Consider the following 23,627-nt stretch of genomic DNA (forward strand, 5'->3'; position numbering starts at 1 on the left):
TTGAATTCACAGAACAGAAAGAAGTTTCACAGAATTCTTCTGTGTAGTTTTTAATTGGTTATAGGCCTTTTTCCTCTATAGGCCCGGGAATGCTCTGAATGTCCTCTTGCAGTTTCTCCAGAAAGAGTGTTTCAGAACTGCTCAATCCAAAGAAAGCTTAAACTCTGTTAGCTGAATGCACAGAACAGAAAGTAATTTCAGAGAATGTTTCTGTGTATGTTTCATTTGGAGATATTCCTTTCTCCACTATAGGCCCCGTAGCGCTCTGAAAGTCCACTTGCAATTTCCACAGAAAGAGTGTTTCAGAACTGCTCTATCAAAAGTAAGCTTCAACTCTGTTAGTTGAATGCACAGAATAGAAAGAAGTTTCACAGAATTCTTCTGGGTAGTTTTCATTTGAAGATATAACTTTTTCCACTATAGGCCCTTTAGCGCTCCGTATGTCCACTTGCAGTTTCAACAGAAAGAGTCTTTCAGAACTGCTCAATCAAAAGTAATCTTCAACTCTCTTAGTTGAATGCACAGAAGAGAAAGGAGTTTCACAGAATGCTTCTGTGTAGTTTTTATTTGAAGATATTCCTTTTTCCATTATAGACCCCTAAGCGTTCTGAATATCCACTTGCAGTTTCTACAGAAAGAGAGTTTCAGAACTGCTCAATCAAAAGTAACGTTCAACTCTGTTAGTTGAAAGCAGAGAACATAAAGAAGTTTCACAGAATGCTTCTGTGTAGCTTTTATTTGCAGATATTCCTTTTTCCACTATTGGCCCCTTCGTGCTCAGAATATCCCCTTGCAGTTTCTACAGGAAGAGTGTTTCAGAACTGCTCTATCAAAATTAAGGTTCAACTCTGTTGGTGGAATGCACAGAACAGAAAGAAGTTTCACAGAAAGCTTCTGTGTAGTTTTCATTTGAAGATATTCCTTTTTCCAATACATGCTCCATAGCACTGTGAATGTCCACTTTCAGTTTATACAGAAAGAGTGTTTCAGAACTGCTCAATCAAAAGTAAGCTTCCCCTCTGTTAGTTGAATGCACAGAACAGAAAGAAGTTTCGCAGAATGCTTCTGGGGAGTTTTTATTTGAAGATTCTCCTTTTTCCACTATGGGCCCCATCGAGCTGCCAATGTCCACATGCACTCTCTACAGAAAGAGTGTTTCAGAACTGCGCAATCAAAAGTAAGCTTCAACTCTGTTAGTTGAATGCACAGAACAGAAAGAAGTTTCGCAGAATGCTTCTGTGTAGTTGTTAATTGAAGATATTCCTTTTTCCACTATAGGCCCCTTAGAGCACGGAATATCCTCTTGCATTTTCTACAGAAAGAATGATTCAGAACTGCTCAATCAAAAGTAAGGTTCAACTCTGTTAGTTGAATTCACAGAACAGAAAGAAGTTTCACAGAATTCTTCTGTGTAGTTTTTAATTGGTTATAGGCCTTTTTCCTCTATAGGCCCGGGAATGCTCCGAATGTCCTCTTGCAGTTTCTCCAGAAAGAGTGTTTCAGAACTGCTCAATCCAAAGAAAGCTTAAACTCTGTTAGTTGAATGCACAGAACAGAAAGTAATTTCAGAGAATGTTTCTGTGTATGTTTCATTTGGAGATATTCCTTTCTCCACTATAGGCCCCGTAGCGCTCTGAAAGTCCACTTGCAATTTCCACAGAAAGAGTGTTTCAGAACTGCTCTATCAAAAGTAAGCTTCAACTCTGTTAGTTGAATGCACAGAATAGAAAGAAGTTTCACAGAATTCTTCTGGGTAGTTTTCATTTGAAGATATAACTTTTTCCACTATAGGCCCTTTAGCGCTCCGAATGTCCACTTGCAGTTTCAACAGAAAGAGTCTTTCAGAACTGCTCAATCAAAAGTAATCTTCAACTCTCTTAGTTGAATGCACAGAAGAGAAAGGAGTTTCACAGAATGCTTCTGTGTAGTTTTTATTTGAAGATATTCCTTTTTCCATTATAGACCCCTAAGCGTTCTGAATATCCACTTGCAGTTTCTACAGAAAGAGAGTTTCAGAACTGCTCAATCAAAAGTAACGTTCAACTCTGTTAGTTGAAAGCAGAGAACATAAAGAAGTTTCACAGAATGCTTCTGTGTAGCTTTTATTTGCAGATATTCCTTTTTCCACTATTGGCCCCTTCGTGCTCAGAATATCCCCTTGCAGTTTCTACAGGAAGAGTGTTTCAGAACTGCTCTATCAAAATTAAGGTTCAACTCTGTTGGTGGAATGCACAGAACAGAAAGAAGTTTCACAGAAAGCTTCTGTGTAGTTTTCATTTGAAGATATTCCTTTTTCCAATACATGCTCCATAGCACTGTGAATGTCCACTTGCAGTTTATACAGAAAGAGTGTTTCAGAACTGCTCAATCAAAAGTAAGCTTCCCCTCTGTTAGTTGAATGCACAGAACAGAAAGAAGTTTCGCAGAATGCTTCTGGGTAGTTTTTATTTGAAGATTCTCCTTTTTCCACTATGGGCCCCATCGAGCTGCCAATGTCCACATGTACTCTCTACAGAAAGAGTGTTTCAGAACTGCGCAATCAAAAGTAAGCTTCAACTCTGTTAGTTGAATGCACAGAACAGAAAGAAGTTTCGCAGAATGCTTCTGTGTAGTTGTTAATTGAAGATATTCCTTTTTCCACTATAGGCCCCTTAGAGCACGGAATATCCTCTTGCATTTTCTACAGAAAGAATGATTCAGAACTGCTCAATCAAAAGTAAGGTTCAACTCTGTTAGTTGAATTCACAGAACAGAAAGAAGTTTCACAGAATTCTTCTGTGTAGTTTTTAATTGGTTATAGGCCTTTTTCCTCTATAGGCCCGGGAATGCTCCGAATGTCCTCTTGCAGTTTCTCCAGAAAGAGTGTTTCAGAACTGCTCAATCAAAAGAAAGCTTAAACTCTGTTAGTTGAATGCACAGAACAGAAAGTAATTTCAGAGAATGTTTCTGTGTATGTTTTATTTGGAGATATTCCTTTCTCCACTATAGGCCCCGTAGCGCTCTGAAAGTCCACTTGCAGTTTCCACAGAGTGTTTCAGAACTGCTCTATCAAAAGTAAAGTTCAAATCTGTTAGTTGAATGCATAGAAGAGAAAGAATTTTCACAGAATGCTTCTGTGTAGTTTTTATTTGAAGATATTCCTTTCTCCACTATAGGCCCCTTAGCGCTCTGAATGTCCACTTTCAGTTTCCACAAAAAGAGTGTTTCAGAACTGCTCAATCAAAAGAAAGCTTAAACTCTGTTAGTTGTGTGCACAGAACAGAAAGAAGTTTCACAGAATGATTCTGTGTAGTTTTTATTAGAAGATATTACTTTTTCCACTATAGGGCTCTTACGGTTCCAAATGTCCATTTGCAGTTTTTAAAGAAAGATTGTTTCAGAACCGCTCAATCAAAAGTAAAGTTCAAATCTGTTAGTTGAATCCACAGAACAGAAAGAAGTTTCACACAATGCTTCTCTGTAGTTTTTATTTGAACATATGCCTTTTTCCCCTATAGGCCCCTTAGAGCACACAATGTCCTCTTGCCGTTTCTCCAAAAAGAGTGTTTCAGAACTGCTCAATCAAAAGAAAGCTTAAACTCCGTTAGTTGAATGCACAGAACAGAAAGTAATTTCAGAGAATATTTCTGTGTATATTTTATTTGGAGATATTCCTTTCTCCACTATAGGCCCCGTAGCGCTCTGAAAGTCCAATTGCAGTTTCCACAGAAATAGTGTTTCAGAACTGCTCTATAAAATGTAGAGTTCAAATCTGTTAGTTGAATGCATAGAACAGAAAGAAGTTTCACAGAATGCTTCTGTGTAGTTTTTATTTGAAGATATTCCTTTCTCCACTATAGGCCCCTTAGCGCTCTGAATGTCCACTTTCAGTTTCCACAAAAAGAGTGTTTCAGAACTGCTCAATCAAAAGTAAGCTTCAACTCTGTTAGTTGAATTCACAGAACAGAAAGAAGTTTCACAGAATTCTTCTGGGTAGTTTTCATTTGAAGATATAACTTTTTCCACTATAGGCCCTTTAGCGCTCCGAATGTCCACTTGCAGTTTCAACAGAAAGAGTCTTTCAGAACTGCTCAATCAAAAGTAATCTTCAACTCTCTTAGTTGAATGCACAGAAGAGAAAGAAGTTTCACAGAATGCTTCTGTGTAGTTTTTATTTGAAGATATTCCTTTTTCCATTATAGACCCCTAAGCCTTCTGAATAGCCACTTGCAGTTTCTACAGAGAGAGAGTTTCAGAACTGCTCAATCAAAAGTAACGTTCAACTCTGTTAGTTGAATGCAGAGAACATAAAGAAGTTTCACCGAACGCTTCTGTGTAATTTTTATTTGCAGATATTCCTTTTTCCACTATTGGCCCCTTCGTGCTCAGAATATCCCCTTGCAGTTTCTACAGGAAGAGTGTTTCAGAACTGCTCTATCAAAATTAAGGTTCAAATCTGTTGGTGGAATGCACAGAACAGAAAGAAGTTTCACAGAAAGCTTCTGTGTAGTTTTCATTTGAAGATATTCCTTTTTCCAATACATGCTCCATAGCACTGTGAATGTCCACATGCAGTTTATACAGAAAGAGTGTTTCAGAACTGCTCAATCAAAAGTAACCTTCCCCTCTGTTAGTTGAATGTACAGAACAGAAAGAAGTTTCGCAGAATGCTTCTGGGTAGTTTTTATTTGAAGATTCTCCTTTTTCCACTATGGGCCCCATCGAGCTGCCAATGTCCACATGCACTCTCTACAGAAAGAGTGTTTCAGAACTGCGCAATCAAAAGTAAGCTTCAACTCTGTTAGTTGAATGCACAGAACAGAAAGAAGTTTCGCAGAATGCTTCTGTGTAGTTGTTAATTGAAGATATTCCTTTTTCCACTATAGGCCCCTTAGAGCACGGAATATCCTCTTGCATTTTCTACAGAAAGGATGATTCAGAACTGCTCAATGAAAAGTAAGGTTCAACTCTGTTAGTTGAATTCACAGAACAGAAAGAAGTTTCACAGAATTCTTCTGTGTAGTTTTTAATTGGTTATAGGCCTTTTTCCTCTATAGGCCCGGGAATGCTCCGAATGTCCTCTTGCAGTTTCTCCAGAAAGAGTGTTTCAGAACTGCTCAATCAAAAGAAAGCTTAAACTCTGTTAGTTGAATGCACAGAACAGAAAGTAATTTCAGAGAATGTTTCTGTGTATATTTTATTTGGAGATATTCCTTTCTCCACTATAGGCCCCGTAGCGCTCTGAAAGTCCACTTGCAGTTTCCACAGAGTGTTTCAGAACTGCTCTATCAAAAGTAAAGTTCAAATCTGTTAGTTGAATGCATAGAAGAGAAAGAATTTTCACAGAATGCTTCTGTGTAGTTTTTATTTGAAGATATTCCTTTCTCCACTATAGGCCCCTTAGCGCTCTGAATGTCCACTTTCAGTTTCCACAAAAAGAGTGTTTAAGAACTGCTCAATCAAAAGAAAGCTTAAACTCTGTTAGTTGCGTGCACAGAACAGAAAGAAGTTTCACAGAATTATTCTGTGTAGTTTTTATTAGAAGATATTACTTTTTCCACTATAGGCCTCTTACGGTTCCCTATGTCCATTTGCAGTTTCTAAAGAAAGATTGTTTCAGAACTGCTCAATCAAAAGTAAAGTTCAAATCTGTTAGTTGAATCCACAGAACAGAAAGAAGTTTCACACAATGCTTCTCTGTAGTTTTTATTTGAACATATGACTTTTTCCCCTATAGGCACCTTAGATCACACAATGTCCTCTTGCCGTTTCTCCAGAAAGAGTGTTTCAGAACTGCTCAATCAAAAGAAAGCTTAAACTCCGTTAGTTGAATGCACAGAACAGAAAGTAATTTCAGAGAATATTTCTGTGTATGTTTTATTTGGAGATATTCCTTTCTCCACTATAGGCCCCGTAGCGCTCTGAAAGTCCAATTGCAGTTTCCACAGAAAGAGTGTTTCAGAACTGCTCTATCAAATGTAGAGTTCAAATCTGTTAGTTGAATGCATAGAACAGAAAGAAGTTTCACAGAATGCTTCTGTGTAGTTTTTATTTGAAGATATTCCTTTCTCCACTATAGGCCCCTTAGCGCTCTGAATGTCCACTTTCAGTTTCCACAAAAAGAGTGTTTCAGAACTGCTCAATCAAAAGTAAGCTTCAACTCTGTTAGTTGAATTCACAGAACAGAAAGAAGTTTCACAGAATTCTTCTGGGTAGTTTTCATTTGAAGATATAACTTTTTCCACTATAGGCCCTTTAGCGCTCCGAATGTCCACTTGCAGTTTCAACAGAAAGAGTCTTTCAGAACTGCTCAATCAAAAGTAATCTTCAACTCTCTTAGTTGAATGCACAGAAGAGAAAGAAGTTTCACAGAATGCTTCTGTGTAGTTTTTATTTGAAGATATTCCTTTTTCCATTATAGACCCCTAAGCCTTCTGAATAGCCACTTGCAGTTTCTACAGAGAGAGAGTTTCAGAACTGCTCAATCAAAAGTAACGTTCAACTCTGTTAGTTGAATGCAGAGAACATAAAGAAGTTTCACCGAACGCTTCTGTGTAATTTTTATTTGCAGATATTCCTTTTTCCACTATTGGCCCCTTCGTGCTCAGAATATCCCCTTGCAGTTTCTACAGGAAGAGTGTTTCAGAACTGCTCTATCAAAATTAAGGTTCAACTCTGTTGGTGGAATGCACAGAACAGAAAGAAGTTTCACAGAAAGCTTCTGTGTAGTTTTCATTTGAAGATATTCCTTTTTCCAATACATGCTCCATAGCACTGTGAATGTCCACTTTCAGTTTATACAGAAAGAGTGTTTCAGAACTGCTCAATCAAAAGTAAGCTTCCCCTCTGTTAGTTGAATGTACAGAACAGAAAGAAGTTTCGCAGAATGCTTCTGGGTAGTTTTTATTTGAAGATTCTCCTTTTTCCACTATGGGCCCCATCGAGCTGCCAATGTCCACATGCACTCTCTACAGAAAGAGTGTTTCAGAACTGCGCAATCAAAAGTAAGCTTCAACTCTGTTAGTTGAATGCACAGAACAGAAAGAAGTTTCGCAGAATGCTTCTGTGTAGTTGTTAATTGAAGATATTCCTTTTTCCACTATAGGCCCCTTAGAGCACGGAATATCCTCTTGCATTTTCTACAGAAAGGATGATTCAGAACTGCTCAATGAAAAGTAAGGTTCAACTCTGTTAGTTGAATTCACAGAACAGAAAGAAGTTTCACAGAATTCTTCTGTGTAGTTTTTAATTGGTTATAGGCCTTTTTCCTCTATAGGCCCGGGAATGCTCTGAATGTCCTCTTGCAGTTTCTCCAGAAAGAGTGTTTCAGAACTGCTCAATCCAAAGAAAGCTTAAACTCTGTTAGTTGAATGCACAGAACAGAAAGTAATTTCAGAGAATGTTTCTGTGTATGCTTTATTTGGAGATATTCCTTTCTCCACTATAGGCCCCGTAGCGCTCTGAAAGTCCACTTGCAGTTTCCACAGAAAGAGTGTTTCAGAACTGCTCAATCAAAAGTAAGCTTCCCCTCTGTTAGTTGAATGCACAGAACAGAAAGAAGTTTCGCAGAATGCTTCTGGGGAGTTTTTATTTGAAGATTCTCCTTTTTCCACTATGTGCCCCATCGAGCTGCCAATGTCCACATGCACTCTCTACAGAAAGAGTGTTTCAGAACTGCGCAATCAAAAGTAAGCTTCAACTCTGTTAGTTGAATGCACAGAACAGAAAGAAGTTTCGCAGAATGCTTCTGTGTAGTTGTTAATTGAAGATATTCCTTTTTCCACTATAGGCCCCTTAGAGCACGGAATATCCTCTTGCATTTTCTACAGAAAGAATGATTCAGAACTGCTCAATCAAAAGTAAGGTTCAACTCTGTTAGTTGAATTCACAGAACAGAAAGAAGTTTCACAGAATTCTTCTGTGTAGTTTTTAATTGGTTATAGGCCTTTTTCCTCTATAGGCCCGGGAATGCTCCGAATGTCCTCTTGCAGTTTCTCCAGAAAGAGTGTTTCAGAACTGCTCAATCAAAAGAAAGCTTAAACTCTGTTAGTTGAATGCACAGAACAGAAAGTAATTTCAGAGAATGTTTCTGTGTATGTTTTATTTGGAGATATTCCTTTCTCCACTATAGGCCCCGTAGCGCTCTGAAAGTCCACTTGCAGTTTCCACAGAGTGTTTCAGAACTGCTCTATCAAAAGTAAAGTTCAAATCTGTTAGTTGAATGCATAGAAGAGAAAGAATTTTCACAGAATGCTTCTGTGTAGTTTTTATTTGAAGATATTCCTTTCTCCACTATAGGCCCCTTAGCGCTCTGAATGTCCACTTTCAGTTTCCACAAAAAGAGTGTTTCAGAACTGCTCAATCAAAAGAAAGCTTAAACTCTGTTAGTTGCGTGCACAGAACAGAAAGAAGTTTCACAGAATTATTCTGTGTAGTTTTTATTAGAAGATATTACTTTTTCCACTATAGGCCTCTTACGGTTCCCTATGTCCATTTGCAGTTTCTAAAGAAAGATTGTTTCAGAACTGCTCAATCAAAAGTAAAGTTCAAATCTGTTAGTTGAATCCACAGAACAGAAAGAAGTTTCACACAATGCTTCTCTGTAGTTTTTATTTGAACATATGCCTTTTTCCCCTATAGGCCCCTTAGATCACACAATGTCCTCTTGCCGTTTCTCCAGAAAGAGTGTTTCAGAACTGCTCAATCAAAAGAAAGCTTAAACTCCGTTAGTTGAATGCACAGAACAGAAAGTAATTTCAGAGAATATTTCTGTGTATGTTTTATTTGGAGATATTCCTTTCTCCACTATAGGCCCCGTAGCGCTCTGAAAGTCCACTTGCAGTTTCCACAGAAAGAGTGTTTCAGAACTGCTCTATCAAAAGTAAAGTTCAAATTTGTTAGTTGAATGCGTTGAACAGAAAGAATTTTCACAGAATGCTTCTGTGTAGTTTTTATTTGAAAATATTCCTTTCTCCACTATAGGCCCCTTAGCGCTCTGAATGTCCACTTTCAGTTTCCACAAAAAGAGTGTTTCAGAACTGCTCAATCAAAAGTAAGCTTCAACTCTGTTAGTTGAATGCACAGAACAGAAAGAAGTTTCACAGAATTCTTCTGGGTAGTTTTCATTTGAAGATATAACTTTTTCCACTATAGGCCCTTTAGCGCTCCGAATGTCCACTTGCAGTTTCAACAGAAAGAGTCTTTCAGAACTGCTCAATCAAAAGTAATCTTCAACTCTCTTAGTTGAATGCACAGAAGAGAAAGAAGTTTCACAGAATGCTTCTGTGTAGTTTTTATTTGAAGATATTCCTTTTTCCATTATAGACCCCTAAGCGTTCTGAATATCCACTTGCAGTTTCTACAGAGAGAGAGTTTCAGAACTGCTCAATCAAAAGTAACGTTCAACTCTGTTAGTTGAATGCAGAGAACATAAAGAAGTTTCACCGAACGCTTCTGTGTAGTTTTTATTTGCAGATATTCCTTTTTCCACTATTGGCCCCTTCGTGCTCAGAATATCCCCTTGCAGTTTCTACAGGAAGAGTGTTTCAGAACTGCTCTATCAAAATTAAGGTTCAACTCTGTTGGTGGAATGCACAGAACAGAAAGAAGTTTCACAGAAAGCTTCTGTGTAGTTTTCATTTGAAGATATTCCTTTTTCCAATACATGCTCCATAGCACTGTGAATGTCCACTTTCAGTTTATACAGAAAGAGTGTTTCAGAACTGCTCAATCAAAAGTAAGCTTCCCCTCTGTTAGTTGAATGTACAGAACAGAAAGAAGTTTCGCAGAATGCTTCTGGGTAGTTTTTATTTGAAGATTCTCCTTTTTCCACTATGGGCCCCATCGAGCTGCCAATGTCCACATGCACTCTCTACAGAAAGAGTGTTTCAGAACTGCGCAATCAAAAGTAAGCTTCAACTCTGTTAGTTGAATGCACAGAACAGAAAGAAGTTTCGCAGAATGCTTCTGTGTAGTTGTTAATGGAAGATATTCCTTTTTCCACTATAGGCCCCTTAGAGCACGGAATATCCTCTTGCATTTTCTACAGAAAGGATGATTCAGAACTGCTCAATCAAAAGTAAGGTTCAACTCTGTTAGTTGAATTCACAGAACAGAAAGAAGTTTCACAGAATTCTCCTGTGTAGTTTTTAATTGGTTATAGGCCTTTTTCCTCTATAGGCCCAGGAATGCTCTGAATGTCCTCTTGCAGTTTCTCCAGAAAGAGTGTTTCAGAACTGCTCAATCCAAAGAAAGCTTAAACTCTGTTAGTTGAATGCACAGAACAGAAAGTAATTTCAGAGAATGTTTCTGTGTATGCTTTATTTGGAGATATTCCTTTCTCCACTATAGGCCCCGTAGTGCTCTGAAAGTCCACTTGCAGTTTCCACAGAAAGAGTGTTTCAGAACTGCTCAATCAAAAGTAAGCTTCCCCTCTGTTAGTTGAATGCACAGAACAGAAAGAAGTTTCGCAGAATGCTTCTGGGGAGTTTTTATTTGAAGATTCTCCTTTTTCCACTATGGGCCCCATCGAGCTGCCAATGTCCACATGCACTCTCTACAGAAAGAGTGTTTCAGAACTGCGCAATCAAAAGTAAGCTTCAACTCTGTTAGTTGAATGCACAGAACAGAAAGAACTTTCGCAGAATGCTTCTGTGTAGTTGTTAATTGAAGATATTCCTTTTTCCACTATAGGCCCCTTAGAGCACGGAATATCCTCTTGCATTTTCTACAGAAAGAATGATTCAGAACTGCTCAATCAAAAGTAAGGTTCAACTCTGTTAGTTGAATTCACAGAACAGAAAGAAGTTTCACAGAATTCTTCTGTGTAGTTTTTAATTGGTTATAGGACTTTTTCCTCTATAGGCCCGGGAATGCTCCGAATGTCCTCTTGCAGTTTCTCCAGAAAGAGTGTTTCAGAACTGCTCAATCAAAAGAAAGCTTAAACTCTGTTAGTTGAATGCACAGAAAAGAAAGTAATTTCAGAGAATGTTTCTGTGTATGTTTTATTTGGAGATATTCCTTTCTCCACTATAGGCCCCGTAGCGCTCTGAAAGTCCACTTGCAGTTTCCACAGAGTTTTTCAGAACTGCTCTATCAAAAGTAAAGTTCAAATCTGTTAGTTGAATGCATAGAAGAGAAAGAATTTTCACAGAATGCTTCTGCGTAGTTTTTATTTGAAGATATTCCTTTCTCCACTATAGGCCCCTTAGCGATCTGAATGTCGACTTTCAGTTTCCACAAAAAGAGTGTTTCAGAACTGCTCAATCCAAAGAAAGCTTAAACTCTGTTAGTTGTGTGCACAGAACAGAAAGAAGTTTCGCAGAATGATTCCGTGTAGTTTTTATTAGAAGATATTACTTTTTCCACTATAGGCCTCTTACGGTTCCCAATGTCCATTTGCAGTTTCTAAAGAAAGATTGTTTCAGAACTGCTCAATCAAAAGTAAAGTTCAAATCTGTTAGTTGAATCCACAGAACAGAAAGAAGTTTCACACAATGCTTCTCTGTAGTTTTTATTTGAACATATGCCTTTTTCCCCTATAGACCCCTTAGAGCACAAAATGTCCTCTTGCCGTTTCTCCAGAAGGAGTGTTTCAGAACTGCTCAATCAAAAGAAAGCTTAAACTCCGTTAGTTGAATGCACAGAACAGAAAGTAATTTCAGAGAATATTTCTGTGTATGTTTTATTTGGAGATATTCCTTTCTCCACTATAGGCCCAGTAGCGCTCTGAAAGTCCACTTGCAGTTTCCACAGAAAGAGTGTTTCAGAACTGCTCTATCAAAAGTAAAGTTCAAATCTGTTAGTTGAATGCGTAGAACAGAAAGAAGTTTCACAGAATGCTTCTGTGTAGTTTTTATTTGAAGATATTCCTTTCTCCACTATAGGCCCCATAGCGCTCTGAATGTCCACTTTCAGTTTCCACAAAAAGAGTGTTTCAGAACTGCTCAATCAAAAGTAAGCTTCAACTCTGTTAGTTGAATTCACAGAACAGAAAGAAGTTTCACAGAATTCTTCTGGGTAGTTTTCATTTGAAGATATATCTTTTTCCAATATAGGCCCTTTAGCGCTCCAAATGTCCACTTGCAGTTTCAACAGAAAGAGTCTTTCAGAGCTGCTCAATCAAAAGTAATCTTCAACTCTCTTAGTTGAATGCACAGAAGAGAAAGAAGTTTCACAGAATGCTTCTGTGTAGTTTTTATTTGAAGATATTCCTTTTTCCATTATAGGCCCCTAAGCGTTCTGAATATCCACTTGCAGTTTCTACAGAAAGAGAGTTTCAGAAATGCTCAATCAAAAGTAACGTTCAACTCTGTTAGTTGAATGCAGAGAACATAAAGAAGTTTCACAGAATGCTTCTGTGTAGTTTTTATTTGCAGATATTCCTTTTTCCACTATTGGCCCCTTCGTGCACAGAATATCCCCTTGCAGTTTCTACAGGAAGTGTGTTTCAGACGGGCTCTATCAAAACTAAGTTTCAACTCTGTGGGTGGAATGCACAGAACAGAAAGAAGTTTCACAGAAAGCTTCTGTGTAGTTTTCATTTGAAGATATTCCTTTTTCCAGTACATGCTCCATAGCACTGTGATTGTCCACTTGCAGTTTACACAGAAAGAGTGTTTCAGAACTGCTCAATCAAAAGTAAGCTTCCTCTCTGTTAGTTGAATGCACAGAACAGAAAGAAGTTTCGCAGAATGATTCTGGGTAGTTTTTATTTGAAGATTCTCCTTTTTCCACTATGGGCCCCATAGAGCTGCCAATGTCCACATGCACTCTCTACAGAAAGAGTGTTTCAGAACTGCGCAATCAAAAGTAAGCTTCAACTCTGTTAGTTGAATGCAAAGAACAGAAAGAAGTTTTGCAGAATGCTTCTGTGTAGTTGTTAATTGAAGATATTCCTTTTTCCACTATAGGCCCCTTAGAGCACGGAATATCCTCTTGCATTTTCTACAGAAAGAATGATTCAGAACTGCTCAATCAAAAGTAAGGTTCAACTCTGTTAGTTGAATTCACAGAACAGAAAGAAGTTTCACAGAATTCTTCTGTGTAGTTTTTAATTGGTTATATGCCTTTTTCCTCTATAGGCCCGGGAATGCTCCGAATGTCCTCTTGCAGTTTCTCCAGAAAGAGTGTTTCAGAACTGCTCAATCAAAAGAAAGCTTAAACTCTGTTAGTTGAATGCACAGAAAAGAAAGTAATTTCAGAGAATGTTTCTGTGTATGTTTTATTTGAGATATTCCTTTCTCCACTATAGGCCCCGTAGCGCTCTGAAAGTCCACTTGCAGTTTCCACAGAAAGAGTGTTTCAGAACTGCTCAATCAAAAGTAATCTTCAACTATCTTAGTTGAATGCACAGAAGAGAAAGAAGTTTCACAGAATGCTTCTGTGTAGTTTTTATTTGAAGATATTCCTTTTTCCATTATAGACCCCTAAGCGTTCTGAATATCCACTTGCAGTTTCTACAGAGAGAGAGTTTCAGAACTGCTCAATCAAAAGTAACGTTCAACTCCGTTAGTTGAATGCAGAGAACATAAAGAAGTTTCACCGAACGCTTCTGTGTAGTTTTTATTTGCAGATATTCCTTTTTCCACTATTGGCCCCTTCGTGCTCAGAATATCCCCTTGCAGTTTCTACAGGAAGAGTGTTTCAGAACTGCTCTATCAAAATTAAGGTTCAACTCTGTTGGTGGAATGCACAGAACGGAAAGAATTTCACAGAAAGCTTCTGTGTAGTTTTCATTTGAAGATATTCCTTTTTCCAATACATGCTCCATAGCACTGTGAATGTCCACTTTCAGTTTATACAGAAAGAGTGTTTCAGAACTGCTCAATCAAAAGTAAGCTTCCCCTCTGTTAGTTGAATGTACAGAACAGAAAGAAGTTTCGCAGAATGCTTCTGGGTAGTTTTTATTTGAAGATTCTCCTTTTTCCACTATGGGCCCCATCGAGCTGCCAATGTCCACATGCACTCTCTACAGAAAGAGTGTTTCAGAACTGCGCAATCAAAAGTAAGCTTCAACTCTGTTAGTTGAATGCACAGAACAGAAAGGAGTTTCGCAGAATGCTTCTGTGTAGTTGTTAATTGAAGATATTCCTTTTTCCACTATAGGCCCCTTAGAGCACGGAATATCCTCTTGCATTTTCTACAGAAAGAATGATTCAGAACTGCTCAATCAAAAGTAAGGTTCAACTCTGTTAGTTGAATTCACAGAACAGAAAGAAGTTTCACAGAATTCTTCTGTGTAGTTTTTAATTGGTTATAGGCCTTTTTCCTCTATAGGCCCGGGAATGCTCCGAATATCCTCTTGTAGTTTCTCCAGAAAGAGTGTTTCAGAACTGCTCAATCAAAAGAAAGCTTAAACTCCGTTAGTTGAATGCACAGAACAGAAAGTAATTTCAGAGAATGTTTCTGTGTATGTTTTATTTGGAGATATTCCTTTCTCCACTATAGGCCCCGTAGCGCTCTGAAAGTCCACTTGAAGTTTCCACAGAAAGAGTGTTTCAGAACTGCTCTATCAAAAGTAAAGTTTAAATCTGTTAGTTGAATGCATAGAACAGAAAGAAGTTTCACAGAATGCTTCTGTGTAGTTTTTATTTGAAGATATTCCTTTCTCCACTATAGGCCCCTTAGCGCTCTGAATGTCCACTTTCAGTTTCCACAAAAAGAGTGTTTCAGAACTGCTCAATCAAAAGTGAGCTTCAACTCTGTTAGTTGAATGCACAGAACAGAAAGAAGTTTCACAGAATTCTTCTCGGTAGTTTTCATTTGAAGATATAACTTTTTCCACTATAGGCCCTTTAGCGCTCCGAATGTCCACTTGCAGTTTCAACAGAAAGAGTCTTTCAGAACTGCTCAATCAAAAGTAATCTTCAACTCTCTTAGTTGAATGCACAGAAGAGAAAGAAGTTTCACCGAATGCTTCTGTGTAGTTTTTATTTGAAGATATTCCTTTTTCCATTATAGGCCCCTAAGCGTTCTGAATATCCACTTGCAGTTTCTACAGAAAGAGAGTTTCAGAACTGCTCAATCAAAAGTAACGTTCAACTATGTTAGTTGAATGCAGAGAACATAAAGAAGTTTCACAGAATGCTTCTGTGTAGTTTTTATTTGCAGATATTCCTTTTTCCACTATTGGCCCCTTCGTGCTCAGAATATCCCCTTGCAGTTTCTACAGGAAGAGTGTTTCAGACCTGCTCTATCAAAATTAAGGTTCAACTCTGTTGGTGGAACGCACAGAACAGAAAGAAGTTTCACAGAAAGCTTCTGTGTAGTTTTCATTTGAAGATATTCCTTTTTCCAATACATGCTCCATAGCACTGTGAATATCCGCATGCAGTTTATACAGAAAGAGTGTTTCAGAACTGCTCAATCAAAAGTAAGCTTCCTCTCTGTTAGTTGAATGCACAGAACAGAAAGAAGTTTCGCAGAATGCTTCTGGGTAGTTTTTATTTGAAGATTCTCCTTTTTCCACTATGGGCCCCATAGAGCTGCCAATGTCCACATGCACTCTCTACAGAAAGAGTGTTTCAGAACTGCGCAATCAAAAGTAAGCTTCAACTATGTTAGTTGAATGCACAGATCAGAAAGAAGTTTCGCAGAATGCTTCTGTGTAGTTGTTAATTGAAGATATTCCTTTTTCCACTATAGGCCCCTTGGAGCACGGAATATCCTCTTGCATTTTCTACAGAAAGGATGATCCAGAACTGCTCAATCAAAAGTAAGGTTCAACTCTGTTAGTTGAATTCACAGAACAGAAAGAAGTTTCACAGAATTCTTCTGTGTAGTTTTTAATTGGTTATAGGCCTTTTTCCTCTATAGGCCCGGGAATGCTCCGAATGTACTCTTGCAGTTTCTCCAGAAGGAGTGTTTCAGAACTGCTCAATCAAAAGAAAGCTTAAACTCTGTTAGTTGAATGCACAGAACAGAAAGTAATTTCAGAGAATGTTTCTGTGTATGTTTTATTTGGAGATATTCCTTTCTCCACTATAGGCCCCGTAGCGCTCTGAAAGTCCACTTGCAGTTTCCACAGAGTTTTTCAGAACTGCTCTATCAAAAGTAAAGTTCAAATCTGTTAGTTGAATGCATAGAAGAGAAAGAATTTTCACAGAATGCTTCTGTGTAGTTTTTTTTTGAAGATATTCCTTTCTCCACTATAGGCCCCTTAGCGCTCTGAATGTCCACTTTCAGTTTCCACAAAAAGAGTGTTTCAGAACTGCTCAATCAAAAGAAAGCTTAAACTCTGTTAGTTGTGTGCACAGAACAGAAAGAAGTTTCACAGAATGATTCTGTGTAGTTTTTATTAGAAGATATTACTTTTTCCACTATAGTCCTCTTACGGTCCCCAATGTCCATTTGCAGTTTCTAAAGAAAGATAGTTTCAGAACTGCTCAATCAAAAGTAAAGTTCAAATCTGTTAGTTGAATCCACAGAACAGAAAGAAGTTTCACACAATGCTTCTCTGTAGTTTTTATTTGAACATATGCCTTTTTCCCCTATAGGCCCCTTAGATCACACAATGTCCTCTTGCCGTTTCTCCAGAAAGAGTGTTTCAGAACTGCTCAATCAAAAGAAAGCTTAAACTCCGTTAGTTGAATGCACAGAACAGAAAGTAATTTCAGAGAATATTTCTGTGTATGTTTTATTTGGAGATATTCCTTTCTCCACTATAGGCCCCGTAGCGCTCTGAAAGTCCACTTGCAGTTTCCACAGAAAGAGTGTTTCAGAACTGCTCTATCAAAAGTAAAGTTCAAATTTGTTAGTTGAATGCGTAGAACAGAAAGAATTTTCACAGAATGCTTCTGTGTAGTTTTTATTTGAAAATATTCCTTTCTCCACTATAGGCCCCTTAGCGCTCTGAATGTCCACTTTCAGTTTCCACAAAAAGAGTGTTTCAGAACTGCTCAATCAAAAGTAAGCTTCAACTCTGTTAGTTGAATGCACAGAACAGAAAGAAGTTTCACAGAATTCTTCTGGGTAGTTTTCATTTGAAGATATAACTTTTTCCACTATAGGCCCTTTAGCGCTCCGAATGTCCACTTGCAGTTTCAACAGAAAGAGTCTTTCAGAACTGCTCAATCAAAAGTAATCTTCAACTCTCTTAGTTGAATGCACAGAAGAGAAAGAAGTTTCACAGAATGCTTCTGTGTAGTTTTTATTTGAAGATATTCCTTTTTCCATTATAGACCCCTAAGCGTTCTGAATATCCACTTGCAGTTTCTACAGAGAGAGAGTTTCAGAACTGCTCAATCAAAAGTAACGTTCAACTCTGTTAGTTGAATGCAGAGAACATAAAGAAGTTTCACCGAACGCTTCTGTGTAGTTTTTATTTGCAGATATTCCTTTTTCCACTATTGGCCCGTTCGTGCTCAGAATATCCCCTTGCAGTTTCTACAGGAAGAGTGTTTCAGAACTGCTCTATCAAAATTAAGGTTCAACTCTGTTGGTGGAATGCACAGAACAGAAAGAAGTTTCACAGAAAGCTTCTGTGTAGTTTTCATTTGAAGATATTCCTTTTTCCAATACATGCTCCATAGCACTGTGAATGTCCACTTTCAGTTTATACAGAAAGAGTGTTTCAGAACTGCTCAATCAAAAGTAAGCTTCCCCTCTGTTAGTTGAATGTACAGAACAGAAAGAAGTTTCGCAGAATGCTTCTGGGTAGTTTTTATTTGAAGATTCTCCTTTTTCCACTATGGGCCCCATCGAGCTGCCAATGTCCACATGCACTCTCTACAGAAAGAGTGTTTCAGAACTGCGCAATCAAAAGTAAGCTTCAACTCTGTTAGTTGAATGCACAGAACAGAAAGAAGTTTCGCAGAATGCTTCTGTGTAGTTGTTAATGGAAGATATTCCTTTTTCCACTATAGGCCCCTTAGAGCACGGAATATCCTCTTGCATTTTCTACAGAAAGGATGATTCAGAACTGCTCAATCAAAAGTAAGGTTCAACTCTGTTAGTTGAATTCACAGAACAGAAAGAAGTTTCACAGAATTCTCCTGTGTAGTTTTTAATTGGTTATAGGCCTTTTTCCTCTATAGGCCCAGGAATGCTCTGAATGTCCTCTTGCAGTTTCTCCAGAAAGAGTGTTTCAGAACTGCTCAATCCAAAGAAAGCTTAAACTCTGTTAGTTGAATGCACAGAACAGAAAGTAATTTCAGAGAATGTTTCTGTGTATGCTTTATTTGGAGATATTCCTTTCTCCACTATAGGCCCCGTAGTGCTCTGAAAGTCCACTTGCAGTTTCCACAGAAAGAGTGTTTCAGAACTGCTCAATCAAAAGTAAGCTTCCCCTCTGTTAGTTGAATGCACAGAACAGAAAGAAGTTTCGCAGAATGCTTCTGGGGAGTTTTTATTTGAAGATTCTCCTTTTTCCACTATGGGCCCCATCGAGCTGCCAATGTCCACATGCACTCTCTACAGAAAGAGTGTTTCAGAACTGCGCAATCAAAAGTAAGCTTCAACTCTGTTAGTTGAATGCACAGAACAGAAAGAACTTTCGCAGAATGCTTCTGTGTAGTTGTTAATTGAAGATATTCCTTTTTCCACTATAGGCCCCTTAGAGCACGGAATATCCTCTTGCATTTTCTACAGAAAGAATGATTCAGAACTGCTCAATCAAAAGTAAGGTTCAACTCTGTTAGTTGAATTCACAGAACAGAAAGAAGTTTCACAGAATTCTTCTGTGTAGTTTTTAATTGGTTATAGGACTTTTTCCTCTATAGGCCCGGGAATGCTCCGAATGTCCTCTTGCAGTTTCTCCAGAAAGAGTGTTTCAGAACTGCTCAATCAAAAGAAAGCTTAAACTCTGTTAGTTGAATGCACAGAAAAGAAAGTAATTTCAGAGAATGTTTCTGTGTATGTTTTATTTGGAGATATTCCTTTCTCCACTATAGGCCCCGTAGCGCTCTGAAAGTCCACTTGCAGTTTCCACAGAGTTTTTCAGAACTGCTCTATCAAAAGTAAAGTTCAAATCTGTTAGTTGAATGCATAGAAGAGAAAGAATTTTCACAGAATGCTTCTGCGTAGTTTTTATTTGAAGATATTCCTTTCTCCACTATAGGCCCCTTAGCGATCTGAATGTCGACTTTCAGTTTCCACAAAAAGAGTGTTTCAGAACTGCTCAATCCAAAGAAAGCTTAAACTCTGTTAGTTGTGTGCACAGAACAGAAAGAAGTTTCGCAGAATGATTCCGTGTAGTTTTTATTAGAAGATATTACTTTTTCCACTATAGGCCTCTTACGGTTCCCAATGTCCATTTGCAGTTTCTAAAGAAAGATTGTTTCAGAACTGCTCAATCAAAAGTAAAGTTCAAATCTGTTAGTTGAATCCACAGAACAGAAAGAAGTTTCACACAATGCTTCTCTGTAGTTTTTATTTGAACATATGCCTTTTTCCCCTATAGACCCCTTAGAGCACAAAATGTCCTCTTGCCGTTTCTCCAGAAGGAGTGTTTCAGAACTGCTCAATCAAAAGAAAGCTTAAACTCCGTTAGTTGAATGCACAGAACAGAAAGTAATTTCAGAGAATATTTCTGTGTATGTTTTATTTGGAGATATTCCTTTCTCCACTATAGGCCCAGTAGCGCTCTGAAAGTCCACTTGCAGTTTCCACAGAAAGAGTGTTTCAGAACTGCTCTATCAAAAGTAAAGTTCAAATCTGTTAGTTGAATGCATAGAACAGAAAGAAGTTTCACAGAATGCTTCTGTGTAGTTTTTATTTGAAGATATTCCTTTCTCCACTATAGGCCCAATAGCGCTCTGAATGTCCACTTTCAGTTTCCACAAAAAGAGTGTTTCAGAACTGCTCAATCAAAAGTAAGCTTCAACTCTGTTAGTTGAATTCACAGAACAGAAAGAAGTTTCACAGAATTCTTCTGGGTAGTTTTCATTTGAAGATATATCTTTTTCCAATATAGGCCCTTTAGCGCTCCAAATGTCCACTTGCAGTTTCAACAGAAAGAGTCTTTCAGAGCTGCTCAATCAAAAGTAATCTTCAACTCTCTTAGTTGAATGCACAGAAGAGAAAGAAGTTTCACAGAATGCTTCTGTGTAGTTTTTATTTGAAGATATTCCTTTTTTAATTATAGGCCCCTAAGCGTTCTGAATATCCACTTGCAGTTTCTACAGAAAGAGAGTTTCAGAAATGCTCAATCAAAAGTAACGTTCAACTCTGTTAGTTGAATGCAGAGAACATAAAGAAGTTTCACAGAATGCTTCTGTGTAGTTTTTATTTGCAGATATTCCTTTTTCCACTATTGGCCCCTTCGTGCACAGAATATCCCCTTGCAGTTTCTACAGGAAGTGTGTTTCAGACGGGCTCTATCAAAACTAAGTTTCAACTCTGTGGGTGGAATGCACAGAACAGAAAGAAGTTTCACAGAAAGCTTCTGTGTAGTTTTCATTTGAAGATATTCCTTTTTCCAGTACATGCTCCATAGCACTGTGATTGTCCACTTGCAGTTTACACAGAAAGAGTGTTTCAGAACTGCTCAATCAAAAGTAAGCTTCCTCTCTGTTAGTTGAATGCACAGAACAGAAAGAAGTTTCGCAGAATGATTCTGGGTAGTTTTTATTTGAAGATTCTCCTTTTTCCACTATGGGCCCCATAGAGCTGCCAATGTCCACATGCACTCTCTACAGAAAGAGTGTTTCAGAACTGCGCAATCAAAAGTAAGCTTCAACTCTGTTAGTTGAATGCAAAGAACAGAAAGAAGTTTTGCAGAATGCTTCTGTGTAGTTGTTAATTGAAGATATTCCTTTTTCCACTATAGGCCCCTTAGAGCACGGAATATCCTCTTGCATTTTCTACAGAAAGAATGATTCAGAACTGCTCAATCAAAAGTAAGGTTCAACTCTGTTAGTTGAATTCACAGAACAGAAAGAAGTTTCACAGAATTCTTCTGTGTAGTTTTTAATTGGTTATATGCCTTTTTCCTCTATAGGCCCGGGAATGCTCCGAATGTCCTCTTGCAGTTTCTCCAGAAAGAGTGTTTCAGAACTGCTCAATCAAAAGAAAGCTTAAACTCTGTTAGTTGAATGCACAGAAAAGAAAGTAATTTCAGAGAATGTTTCTGTGTATGTTTTATTTGAGATATTCCTTTCTCCACTATAGGCCCCGTAGCGCTCTGAAAGTCCACTTGCAGTTTCCACAGAAAGAGTGTTTCAGAACTGCTCAATCAAAAGTAATCTTCAACTATCTTAGTTGAATGCACAGAAGAGAAAGAAGTTTCACAGAATGCTTCTGTGTAGTTTTTATTTGAAGATATTCCTTTTTCCATTATAGACCCCTAAGCGTTCTGAATATCCACTTGCAGTTTCTACAGAGAGAGAGTTTCAGAACTGCTCAATCAAAAGTAACGTTCAACTCCGTTAGTTGAATGCAGAGAACATAAAGAAGTTTCACCGAACGCTTCTGTGTAGTTTTTATTTGCAGATATTCCTTTTTCCACTATTGGCCCCTTCGTGCTCAGAATATCCCCTTGCAGTTTCTACAGGAAGAGTGTTTCAGAACTGCTCTATCAAAATTAAGGTTCAACTCTGTTGGTGGAATGCACAGAACGGAAAGAATTTCACAGAAAGCTTCTGTGTAGTTTTCATTTGAAGATATTCCTTTTTCCAATACATGCTCCATAGCACTGTGAATGTCCACTTTCAGTTTATACAGAAAGAGTGTTTCAGAACTGCTCAATCAAAAGTAAGCTTCCCCTCTGTTAGTTGAATGTACAGAACAGAAAGAAGTTTCGCAGAATGCTTCTGGGTAGTTTTTATTTGAAGATTCTCCTTTTTCCACTATGGGCCCCATCGAGCTGCCAATGTCCACATGCACTCTCTACAGAAAGAGTGTTTCAGAACTGCGCAATCAAAAGTAAGCTTCAACTCTGTTAGTTGAATGCACAGAACAGAAAGGAGTTTCGCAGAATGCTTCTGTGTAGTTGTTAATTGAAGATATTCCTTTTTCCACTATAGGCCCCTTAGAGCACGGAATATCCTCTTGCATTTTCTACAGAAAGAATGATTCAGAACTGCTCAATCAAAAGTAAGGTTCAACTCTGTTAGTTGAATTCACAGAACAGAAAGAAGTTTCACAGAATTCTTCTGTGTAGTTTTTAATTGGTTATAGGCCTTTTTCCTCTATAGGCCCGGGAATGCTCCGAATATCCTCTTGTAGTTTCTCCAGAAAGAGTGTTTCAGAACTGCTCAATCAAAAGAAAGCTTAAACTCCGTTAGTTGAATGCACAGAACAGAAAGTAATTTCAGAGAATGTTTCTGTGTATGTTTTATTTGGAGATATTCCTTTCTCCACTATAGGCCCCGTAGCGCTCTGAAAGTCCACTTGAAGTTTCCACAGAAAGAGTGTTTCAGAACTGCTCTATCAAAAGTAAAGTTTAAATCTGTTAGTTGAATGCATAGAACAGAAAGAAGTTTCACAGAATGCTTCTGTGTAGTTTTTATTTGAAGATATTCCTTTCTCCACTATAGGCCCCTTAGCGCTCTGAATGTCCACTTTCAGTTTCCACAAAAAGAGTGTTTCAGAACTGCTCAATCAAAAGTGAGCTTCAACTCTGTTAGTTGAATGCACAGAACAGAAAGAAGTTTCACAGAATTCTTCTCGGTAGTTTTCATTTGAAGATATAACTTTTTCCACTATAGGCCCTTTAGCGCTCCGAATGTCCACTTGCAGTTTCAACAGAAAGAGTCTTTCAGAACTGCTCAATCAAAAGTAATCTTCAACTCTCTTAGTTGAATGCACAGAAGAGAAAGAAGTTTCACCGAATGCTTCTGTGTAGTTTTTATTTGAAGATATTCCTTTTTCCATTATAGGCCCCTAAGCGTTCTGAATATCCACTTGCAGTTTCTACAGAAAGAGAGTTTCAGAACTGCTCAATCAAAAGTAACGTTCAACTATGTTAGTTGAATGCAGAGAACATAAAGAAGTTTCACAGAATGCTTCTGTGTAGTTTTTATTTGCAGATATTCCTTTTTCCACTATTGGCCCCTTCGTGCTCAGAATATCCCCTTGCAGTTTCTACAGGAAGAGTGTTTCAGACCTGCTCTATCAAAATTAAGGTTCAACTCTGTTGGTGGAACGCACAGAACAGAAAGAAGTTTCACAGAAAGCTTCTGTGTAGTTTTCATTTGAAGATATTCCTTTTTCCAATACATGCTCCATAGCACTGTGAATATCCGCATGCAGTTTATACAGAAAGAGTGTTTCAGAACTGCTCAATCAAAAGTAAGCTTCCTCTCTGTTAGTTGAATGCACAGAACAGAAAGAAGTTTCGCAGAATGCTTCTGGGTAGTTTTTATTTGAAGATTCTCCTTTTTCCACTATGGGCCCCATAGAGCTGCCAATGTCCACATGCACTCTCTACAGAAAGAGTGTTTCAGAACTGCGCAATCAAAAGTAAGCTTCAACTATGTTAGTTGAATGCACAGATCAGAAAGAAGTTTCGCAGAATGCTTCTGTGTAGTTGTTAATTGAAGATATTCCTTTTTCCACTATAGGCCCCTTGGAGCACGGAATATCCTCTTGCATTTTCTACAGAAAGGATGATCCAGAACTGCTCAATCAAAAGTAAGGTTCAACTCTGTTAGTTGAATTCACAGAACAGAAAGAAGTTTCACAGAATTCTTCTGTGTAGTTTTTAATTG

This window comes from Symphalangus syndactylus, chromosome 24, assembly GCF_028878055.3.
Source record: "Symphalangus syndactylus isolate Jambi chromosome 24, NHGRI_mSymSyn1-v2.1_pri, whole genome shotgun sequence".
Lineage (NCBI taxonomy): Eukaryota > Metazoa > Chordata > Mammalia > Primates > Hylobatidae > Symphalangus > Symphalangus syndactylus.